Source organism: Misgurnus anguillicaudatus, chromosome 20 (genome assembly GCF_027580225.2).
Source record: "Misgurnus anguillicaudatus chromosome 20, ASM2758022v2, whole genome shotgun sequence".
In the NCBI taxonomy this organism is placed as follows: domain Eukaryota; kingdom Metazoa; phylum Chordata; class Actinopteri; order Cypriniformes; family Cobitidae; genus Misgurnus; species Misgurnus anguillicaudatus.
The window spans coordinates 29,684,170-29,695,847 of NC_073356.2; the positions used below are offsets into that span (position 1 = coordinate 29,684,170).

The 11,678-nt window shown below is 34.0% G+C and overlaps 1 long non-coding RNA gene across 1 annotated transcript in view; it reads right to left on the bottom strand.

The window, feature by feature from the left end:
• LOC141351508 (uncharacterized) overlaps positions 1 to 11,678 on the bottom strand; it is an 87,238-nt gene that overhangs the window by 48,750 nt on the left and 26,810 nt on the right. The gene's annotated exons all lie outside the window — the stretch shown is intronic.

The window sequence follows — 11,678 nt, forward strand, 5'->3', positions numbered from 1 at the left end:
CTATGCTATGCTGTCGGCTGAATGGATTCCAAAACAGTTTTAAACCTAATTGTTTAACTCTAGGGAAGCTGAAAAAAAGTGGAGTTTCCCTTTCATTTATAACTTAATTTTTTCACTTAAACATATAAGTTAAAAAAATGAAATTCTTTAGGTGTTACCAATTGAAGTAAATTTTTAAAGGGACACACCACTTTTTTGAGAATGTGCTCATTTTCCAGCTCTCCTAGAGTTAAACATTTGAATTTTACAGTTTTGGAATCCATTCAGCTGATCTCCGGGTTTGGCGCTACCACTTTTAGCATAGCTTAGCATAATCTATTGAATCTGATTAGTTCATTAGCATTGCGCTCTCATTTCGGTGTAATAATCAAGGACTTTGCTACCGTACCATGGGTCCAGTAGGCGCAGTGATATTATGGTAACTTTTAATAGCTGGGGACTATTTTTGGGCACTGCGTAATATCATTGCGCCTCCTGCAGCCATGTTACAGCAGCAGAGTCCTTGATTATTACGCCAGAATGAGAGTATAGTTCTTAGCCATATCGGCCTATAAAATCGCATCTTTTAATTTTCCGTCGGTCTTGGTGCACGGTGTAGCTACAGAAGAGTCAAGTTTTAAATAGGAAAAATATTTAAACTCTTTGGTTATTTTTGAGCATGATGCTAATGGTCTAATCAGATTCAATGGATTATGCTAAGCTATGCTAAAAATGGTAGTGCCAGACCGGGAGATCGGCTGAATGGATTCCAAAAAGATAAAACTCAAATGTTTAACTCTAGGGGAGCTGGAAATAAGCCTATTTTCAAAAAAAAGTGTGTGTCTCTTTAATTTTTAACTTTTTTAAATTATTTTTTACTTAAACATATAAGTTGAAAAAACTTAATTTAGGTGATACCAATTTTTTAAGTTGATCCAACTTTTTACAGTGTGGTAGCCAGCTATGATAATTTCTCATCAGAAATCCTTTTTATAGCTGCATACTCTTGCTGTGTGACAAACCTGAAATCTCATTTTTGTCTCACTTTATGTGAAATTTTAGAAACTCCAGAATCAGATATGTGATTAAAACCCTGACTATAGGAGCTATTAAATCATAACCTCAAATAAATAAATAAATAAAGAGCAGATTTTTATTCAAAGTGATACAGTACATGTAAACTTGTATCTTCAGGGAAAAATTCTTTCTTTACAACAACCTTGGCTGTATTGAATTGCATGTATATCTGCAGTAGCGTGCTTTCGCTTTCCTTCCTGTAGTATTTGTGCTGAATCTCCAGTATAGTTTATTATCTAATGCCAAACAGTGATTTCTGCACATCAGCACGTGTGCTCAATGTCAATGAGTGAATGTAGTGAGAAATATTGAAAAGAGGAGATAAGCGAGCCATTGGCTGCTGAGGTGTTGGTATGCAGGAACATTAGAGATAACACAACTCGAAAGAAATATAGGTCCACAAAATGCAAGTGACAGCAAGTTTACAGGGAGTCCTATTGCTTTCTCTTTTGAACAGAAGCAGGTAACTAGCAATACTTTTCCTGGAGAGAGAAAAGCGAGGAGGGTTACCGTGGGTTACCCAAGTAAAAGATTGAGCATTTATCAAAGACTACTGCAATTAAATTTTTCCTCCTCGCTTCTGTCTTTTATGTGGTGTAGGTCCATGAACTGGCTCTTTCGGTTTTTAATTAGTTACAAATGCAAGATTTATGTTACTGCACTGTTTCCACCTTAGGAAACATAATTAAGTGATGGGGGTCATTTACTGCAGATTAATGAAGGAAATATGAGGCAATGCTTTACCTTTCAGAGAAAAGAACTGTAGGAGAAAGTGAGAGAGAGAGAAACAGAAAAGCTTGTTCAATATATTCAAAATATTATTTATGTTTAATCACTGTCAGTCTTCTGTTTTCATTTGCTGAATAGCAGCGTTTTTATGCTAGTTGGTGATTTAAACAAACATTGATTCTGAGGCATTTCAATTACGCCTTATCACAAAACCAATTTCGTGTTGTGCCAATGGAGTCTCTATCTAGACTTGGAAAGATTTTTCTTTCTGTAGAGAATGTAGAGCAGAAATCAGGCCAAGGAGAAAGATAAGAAATGAACGATTCGTACAGGAGGATTTGGAGGAAGTGTGGGCGAAGGACAGCGGCGGCGAAAAGAGATATTGGGGTTTAGGGAATCTGGAAGAGCCAGATTAAAAGATAAACAATAATTTTAAATTAATTTGACTGTGTAATTTTGACATTGCGGTGATAAACGGCTGCCTTTGGTAAAATCTTGATAGAGCTCCTGCTGTAAACTAATGGTGGGCTCTATACTGAAGCTGGATTACAGCATGGGGAATAGACACTTGCAGTGAGATTATCATGAAACCTAGTTGTAAGTAAAGTAGAGGGATTAATGCATGATCTGTGAAGCTTTCTTGGGTAGCAACAATATTATATTTATATTTAATACAGTATTTTGTACAGAGAGCTTGTGCAAAATTATATACAGTGGAGCCTACTAAGATTTGTTTTACTTTATATATGTAGAAAAATCACAAACTTGCATATCTGTATATCTTGATTATTAATAAAATGTAATTTACACTACATGTATGCAGTTGGTAGATGCTTACTGTATATTCAAAACAACTTATTCATTTGATCAGAATGTGCAGCCTACACTCTGGGAATTAAACCAGTTGAGATACAGGAACATTAAAATCTCATATTGCGCATTCTCGTACCATGCCACAAGAGGACAGCAGTTCCATTGTTCCTTACAGGAAATTCCCACACAGAGACATTAAACACAGCGCTGCTCATAAATCCACATGACAACCAATTATACAGCCTTCAGCTCACTAAATTCACTACAGCCGTATTTAGGTCAAGAACCTCTGTGGCAGACAGCATTCAAAAAATACGGCCCGCCCGTCTTGACGCATTAAATAAACCAATAAACTACTGGTTATAGTGGTGGATAAATGTATCCTGCGCTGCGCACGTGCCGCGGTTGACAGCAGTGGGGCGCTCTCCGCGGCTTTACCGGGCTAGCTTGACAAAATCTCTCTTTTTTTACACACGTGACTACACGTTTTGGACATGTTGACCTGCAGAACTGATTATGCATTAATAAAACTCTACCAAGCCAATGCAAAATGGAAGCAAATTATAAATTAAAAAATTATACTGTAAAATTTACATTGTCTATGAAATCCAGAGATAAGTATAAAAGTTTGATTTCAATCATTGATTTCACTCTAATTTCAGTATTTGACATGGCCTTAGTCAGCATTAAAGATATCAGTGTTATATTTTTACAGAATGTTCTTTACATTATGTAGGATGATTTTTGTAGAAAACAGGAAAAACACAATTTTTATCTGACTTTTCACGACATAAATAGTTCCCCAATTATCCTTAAGTCATAACATTTATGTATAAAAATGTACATGAATTATATTAAAAAATGCACACTTGTGTCAAAGATAGACGTCATGTCTAAAGCCTCAAAATGTTTTAATATAAATACATCTAAATATTCACAGTACATGAAAAAATACTCTAGTATACTACATTATTTACTGCGGTATATTATAGTAATTTTGTGGTGAATTGATGAACTGTTGTTGGCTACATGCTGCAGTATACTTTATTGTGTAGGGAAGAGCAGGGCACAACCTAATGCTTTTTGACTTTATCATTAAAAAATATTTATGTTAGATTAATCATTTTTGTACACAATCAACACACACATCTCTGCTACAAATGAACACTTACATTTTGTTTGTGGGATTTACCAAAAATGACAGGAGTGCAAACATTACAACTTACCACTGTAAAAAAAATCCGTAGAAATTGCAGCTGGGTTGCCGGTAATTTACTGTGGATTTGCATTTATGTTATTTACTGGCAACATTTTGTTCAACGTTAAATGAACATTTAACATTTACAAGTCTTTGTCTTTACAGAGTAAAACTAAAAAAACGGCATCAAGCAAAACATTCTGGGAAACAAAATCTGAAGCAAAAACAGAAAAAGGTTGATGATGATTTCTGGTTCCCAGAATGCTTTGCATGAGGCTGTTATTGTATAGTTTTATTCTGTAAAGATAAAGACTTGTTAATATTTAAAATTTATTTAACTTTGAACAAACTCTTGCCAGTAAATAATATAAATTTAAATCTACGGTAAATTACCGGCAACCCAGCTGCAATAACTTTGTAATTTCTACTGATTTTTTAACAGTGTAACAAACAGAGGGTTTGTTGTAACACATGCTAGAAAATGTAGTTTAAACACAAATAATTCAATAAAATTCTGTCACTCTAAAAAAAATTGCTGTAATTTTGCAGCTGGTTGCCAGTAACTTATGTAGAAGATAAAGTCAAAAAATGTTTCATGTTCATTTAACTTTGAACAAAATGTTGCCAGTAAATAACATAAATGTAAAATCTACAGTAAGTTACTGGCAGCTAGTTTACATTTACATTGTTTTCATTGTAAACAGTATACCTGAGGCTTAATTGTAACACTGTGTGACAACAAACCCCACTGTGTAATTTTTTTTAATCCCAGCTATCAGTTAGGAGTTGCTGACATGTTTCAAAATGGTGTTATGTTTTAGGTAACAAGACAGTGATTAAAATAATAAGGTTGGATTTGGTGACTTACACACCCAACTCAGAATAAAAAAAAAACTAAGATGAAGAAATTTACTTTTATGCCTCCAAAACACTCTTTGTTCAATATCTTAGGAGATCATCTTCTGATAGTAAGAGAAAAAGACCAAAAGCACAGATTGCTCGGCCCTGTATAAATACTGTATGTAAAGTAGCCGTGTTACGATTAACCCCGCATTAGTTTGGGCCCCACTCACCCCTACTATGGTAAGGTTCAAAAACACTATACAGTAGTATCTCTGAATTTTACTATGGTAAATACTAAAGTTTACTATTTAATATAGGATAATGCTAACAAAAGAACAATAACTCTAGGACAATGGTCTCTAAAATGGTGCCCGCGGGAGTCTGTGAGGTGCTCCCCAAAGCGCATTATGTTAATAGCCTCAATTTTAATATTTATTTATTACATATTTTTTATACTAGCTTGGCTACTTTTATGTATGTTAACATTAAACATATCAACAAATAAAATAAAATAGTAAAATAAAAAGTTTTGACTATATCAAAAAAGTAGCCCTCCATTGTGGTAGCCCTTGCTAACAAAAAGTTTGGTTTTCCAGACAGGGCTTATCATAGTCCCAGACTAAAATACATGTTTGAGCTGTCTTAATTTAAAAACAGCTTGCACTGTATCTTAAAATATTCTTAAAATTAGGGCTGGGCATAATCTTATACAAAATAAAAGTATTTTTTTTTCATTACATATGAGTTTGTGCTGTAATTATTATGTATATATAAATACACACGCATTCATGTATGTATTTAAGAAACATTTACATGTTTATATACATTTATTTATATTTTTATAAATTCTATGTTATATATAAATTAAAAAAGCTATATATAAATAAAACATTTCTTAAATGTATATATATATGTATATGTGTGTGTGTGTTTAAATATACATAATATTTACACACAACACAAACTCATATATTATGCAAAAAATTACCTTTATTTTGTATGAGATTAATCTAGATTAATCTATGCCCAGCCCTACTTAAAATATATAAGTGCCATTGTTTTGTCTCAAGATGCACACCAGTAATGTTTTTCGAAAGGTATGTTTAAAAAAAACGTCTTAAATGTCCTAATATAACAAAGGCCTAGTCCTGGATTAATCCCAACCCTGTCTGAGAAACTACCTCTGGAGTGTCACATCGACTTGTTATGTACTTTTATTATGCAGACTTTTAGTTAGTGTGGTTGTGTTCCTGTTTCCCCCCTTTTACAGTTCTCACCTGTGCATTGTTACCCTGATTTGTCCTTTTGTATTTAAGCGGTTTTGTTCCTTGTTTTTTGTTTGGTTGTTCTGTTTAAAACTGCTTTTTTCTTAGTTTTTTGCTCGTTACAAGCTTTTGACTAAAATCTTCCAAAGTGTTGCAGGGGAAAACACATGAATGTGTCATTGGCACAGTGGTATAATAAAAAAATGTGTCTATCATTTTTCAGTCCTACACAATACAAAAAACTGGTGCTTAATAGCACTAAAAGCTCGTAATCATAGGGGAACCATTTTAAGTGATATATAGCACCTATGAAGAACCATACGGGGGTGATATACTGTAGCACCACAGTAGCACCATATATGGTTCTCTGTAGCACAATATGGTTTTACACAGGTACTACATAGGTGCTATATGGCACCCAAAGGGACACTTTTTTTTTGAAAATATGCTCATTTTCCAGCTCCTCTAGAGGTAAACATTTGATTTTTACCATTTTGGAATCCATTCAGCTGATCTCCCGGTCTGGCTGTACCACTATTAGCATAGCTTAGCATAATGCACTGAATCTGATTAGACCATTAGCATCGCGCTCAAAAATGACCAAAGATTTTCAATATTTTTCCTATATTTAAAACTTGACTCTTCTTGAGGCAATGATATTATGCAGCCCCGAAAACAGTCCCCTTGGTAACTTTTAATAGCAGGGGACTGTTTTCGGGCACTGCGTAATATCATTGCGCCTGCTGCAACCATGGTATGGCAGCAAAGTCTTACGCCAGAATGAGAGTATAGGTCCTCGCAACTTTTAATTTTCCATCGTATTTAATACACGATGTAACTACATAAGAGTCAAGTTTTAAATAGGTAAAATATCCAAACTTTTTGGTTATTTTAAAGCGCAATGCTAATGGTCTACTCAGATTCAATGAATTATGCTAAGCTATGCTAAAAGTGATACCATCAGACCCGGAGATCAGCTGAATGGATTCCAAAACAGTAAAAATCAATTGTTTAACTCTAGGGGAGCTGGAAAATTAGCATTTTTTCAAAAAAAGTGGAATGTCCCTTAAAAATGGTTCCCCTATGATTACAAGCCAGTGAACCACTTTTAGTGCTATTTATCACTGTTTGTTTTCAGAGTGTAGTGTTTATACAGTACTTCATAGGGTTGGTTCAGGAAATGTTAGTTTTTATACTGAATTACATTAATCCTAAGAATTTGTCAAATGTCAAATATGACATGGCAGAGAAAGTAAACAGCTCGAATGATATAACAAGAAAACAGACTGATGCCGGCGGGGTATAACTGCTCCAATCCAAACACCATTAAGATACAAAATAGCAAAGCTGTGGCCTTAAGACATTTTGGGATAACAGGAGGCTCTGATCTGACACCGTAAGCTTCTGTGAGCTGATTTCTATCTGTATAATCGGGTGGGGGGATTGAATGCCAAACTATACAGCGGTTTTAAATGTCCCTTTAGTTACGACATTTTCTATGTAATAATACTGCCTGAACTATAGCTAATAGCAAAGTCAAGGTGATAATTAAAGAGGCTGATTTTAAGTGCCGGGCATTGAAGCATTTCTACACCATTCCTGGTTCACCTCTGTATCTTAATTAGTCAAATGAATTAATAAATGGCCCATTTTCTCCTAACAAGACTATTAGAAGCACTTGTATGTGTGAAGGTAATAAGAACAGATTACTCTTTCATTTTGACCTAAAGAGGCTTACATAATTATATTTATGTGTGTGTATGATAGTGGCCTTGTAACAGAAAAAAGAAATTAAAAGAGCAATTAAAGAGAATGACAGATGTTTGTCATGCTTTGTATAATTTTTGTCTGAATTTAACTGCACTGTTAGATGTCTGTGCTTTGTTTTCAGATACCCATGGGAGACAATAATGGGGGTCATTTAAAAAAAAAACTTTGGGTTATCTTCCTAGCGGCTATGAGTTATCATTTGTAAAAGTTGTGGATGAGTCAAAAATATATCAATTTGAAGGGTGTTCCGTTAAAAGCCCTTTAACTATGATAAAATCACTGTAATGCATAACCTTAAATGACTTGTCATTTTATTAATAGAGTGACAACAGCAATATAATAAAAGCCTGTAAATGTACTAATAATAAAAAAAAAACAATTCCTCCATTATTGTTCAATAGCCTAACTGCAGGCTGTTCATGGCTTTCCAGATTAGTAATAACTTCCTGCATTAACATTCAAGAATTGAACTGAAGCATGGTGATAAATATTAATATACCGGCAGCTTAGCATAAACGCAGCAATTTATCGACAGCACCACACGAGTACATCAATATATTGACTGTTTACATAGCAGTATATCAACTATTTTACATCAGCTTTAAACACAGCTCATCTGGTCAGAATCTGCAGCCACGACTATCCATTTCACGGACTCGAAATATCATGTAATCTCAAGCGTCCTTAAAAACATATGGTTGAATGAGGTCTGTCACAGATGGGAACCGCTCGAGGCCACAGTACACACATACAGAACATCAAGGCATAGCACTGCCCTGTACTGGGTCATTACCACAATCATAACAGCCCTAAAATATATCTAGTGCATCGTCCAAACAATTTTTTATCATATCCTTATGCTATGCCGCAAGCTCACTTTGCAGTAAATGCTGATACAAAAACAAACAAAATGTGAACAAAATCTGTCGGTTTCATTTAAGACTTTAATGTCATTTGACAGACGTTACTTACTCTTAAAAAGGTAAACTGTGGTTTATCCATATTGGTTATCTGTTTATACAGACTTGATTCAATTTGTAAGGGCCAGATGTTTTGGAGATGTATTCATTTCAACAGTTTTTTTACAGATTGATCTCACGGAAAGTCGTGTTATAAGAAGTATTTGATTAATTTATTCGTGTCCATGGCACGAAATTCAGCTTTTTTCGAGGCTTGAGCACGAATGTCTTTTTCGTGTTACTCGCACAAATTTCTAGGTTTTTTTATTTATTTCTATTTCTAGTTTTTTGTGTCCGTGGCACGACTTTCCTTTTCGTGTCATTTTATGTATTGTTTTCTCATTGTTTTCCCTATTTGCTTACCATTATTGCTTGGGGTTAGAATCACTTTCTGTTACATTTGAAGACATCCTAACCCCAACTCCAGGCGAGAATAGTTTTAAAAGTGGAAAAATACACGTAGAAACCAATACATAAAAGTACATCCTAACCCAAACCCAATATCTAACCCCAAGCGACAACGATTTAAAAATAGGGAAAATTAAAGAGAAAACAATACATAAAATGACACGAAAAAGAAAGCCGTGCCACGGACATGAAAAACTATTTATAGAAATTCGTGCTAAGTGACACAGAAAAAAGCTGAATTTGAGATCATGTTGGTTTTTTTAAGGGGTGGAGCACAGTAAATATTAATAGCATAGTATGATTGCATCTGTAAGAGACCCCTACTAATATAGCTTTTAAAGGGGACATCTCATAAAATGTGACTTTTTCCATGCTTAAGTGCTATAATTTAGTTCCCAGTGCTTCTATCAATCTAAAAAAGATCAACGCAGTAACTTAGTTTTGGTAAACCATTCTCTGCAAGCATGTAAAAAATAGGTCATTGAAATTTAGCTCCCCTTGTGATGTCAGAAAGGGATAATACCGCCCCTTAATCTGCACTATCCAACCACAACACTGCCATTTAGTGCAGAGATCAGCTCATTTGCATTTTAAAGGACACCCCAAAAACAGCACATTTTTTGCTCACACCTACAAAGTGGCAATTTTAAAATGATAAAATAAATTATCTGTGGGGTATTTTAAGATAAAATCTCACATTTACAGTCTGGCGACACCAAAGATTTATATAACATCTTAAAAAAGTCTTGTGAAATGTCCCCTTTAAGACCTGTAAGTGAGTATGTGAGTGTTCATCCGAATTTGCATCATTCATTACTTCAGAATTATAGAAAATATGTGACAGTAAATCACTAAAAATCTGTTTTGTTTTAGGGACAATGCAAAAAATGTGTTTCCCCAAACTAGACACATTTACTATTGCACTCTAAAAAAATGCTGGGTTTTTTTCAACCCAGCATTGAGTTAAAAATAGACGAGCCCAGCCCGCTGGGTTGTAATGTAACCTATTCTTGTTTCAAACCAAAATGCTGGGTTGTTTTAACCCATTGTTGGGTCAAATATAAACATTTTCTAGGTTACTTTCAACCCAGCTGGGCTCGAGTGTAAACCTGGAACAACACATTTTGTGTTACTTTTAACACAACTTGTGTTGTACCTTTTATTTGTTTCAACACAAAATCAACACAAAATCAACACAAAATGACACATAATGTGCTAAATAGCATAACCCAAACAATTTGTAAAAAATAAACACATCCTTTTATACAGTACAAGCAGGGTAACATATGCATGATAAACTATTTTGAATGTCCTTTTCTGTGATCTTGGTGGTAAATATTTATTTAATTATTGTGCACTTTAAAAATGCTGGGTTATTGTTGTGTTGGGTCAGAAGAGGACAAACCCAGCCATTGGGTTAAATTAACCCAAAAATGTTGATATTGGACCCAATATCAGAAAAAATGTACAAAAGTTGTCACTGGGACTGTACCTTCAAGGTACCAATATGTACCTTTTAGGTACATTTAGGTAAATTTTACAAAAGGTACCGCCCCAGTGACAACATTTGTACCTTTTTTTCTGAGAGGGAAGGGGTTAAATATTGGGTTGTAATGCTGGGTTGAAAATAACTTAGCATTTTATTAAAGCATTATTTCCAACACTTGACTGGCTCAAATTTTTTTCTTTTATATCCTTTGTAAACATTGACAATTGGGTGATTCTTGTGAAATCTTATGAGGTGGCATGAAACATTTTGATAAAAAAATAAATGCAAAGTAGGAGTATCAAAATAAGAAGCATACAGTTACAAACATCTCTTCATGTACTATTTTGCACATGATTTCAAATGACATGTGACATGACATGAATTTTTTTTTCACATTTAAGGGAAATTTTTCATTACCACAACATGTCCATGACTGGATTTTGGTTCTTTGACATGGAAATATTTAAAATTAAAAAATCTAAAAAATAAAAAGCTTCAGTGCATGTTATACTATAAGCATTTACAGTAAAGAAACACGTGGTATTTGGTGATCATTGGTAAATGTAGAGATATAATAAGGAATATAAATGTGTCCAAGAAAAATGTTCTCATCCTCCGCAACAATTTTCAATCATTGTTTAAGCCCTCAAGGAACTAACAGTTTTTTAAAAAATAGTTGGAAGGGACATAATTGACTGTGACACTCAAGATGGCTACCAGGTAAACAGTTCTTATTTTTTCTCTCCAGATAAAAGTTGAAATTTTGTTTGTCATAGTACCTAGACAACTTTTTAGTTCTCATTACCGAAACATGAATGCATATATTTAATGTAATATCATGTTGCGGTAATGATCATTTTTGATAATGATAATCTAAAAAATGTAAATAATTATATAGGAAATAATTTTTAAATCCTCTAAAAAAATAATGGTTATAGTAAGTTCAGACCTTAATCTTATATGTGCAACAAAAAATGGCTTCAAGGACTTTTTTAAAAAAATCTGATGCTGGACACCTTCTAAGTCTGGATTTCGTGAGAATCACCCAGTTGTCTCTGTTGTTACATTTCTCTCTGCACGAGTTGCCTATATCTCTAAATGTATCCATATATGTGTATAGATGTCTTTATATTATCATCATCTGTGTG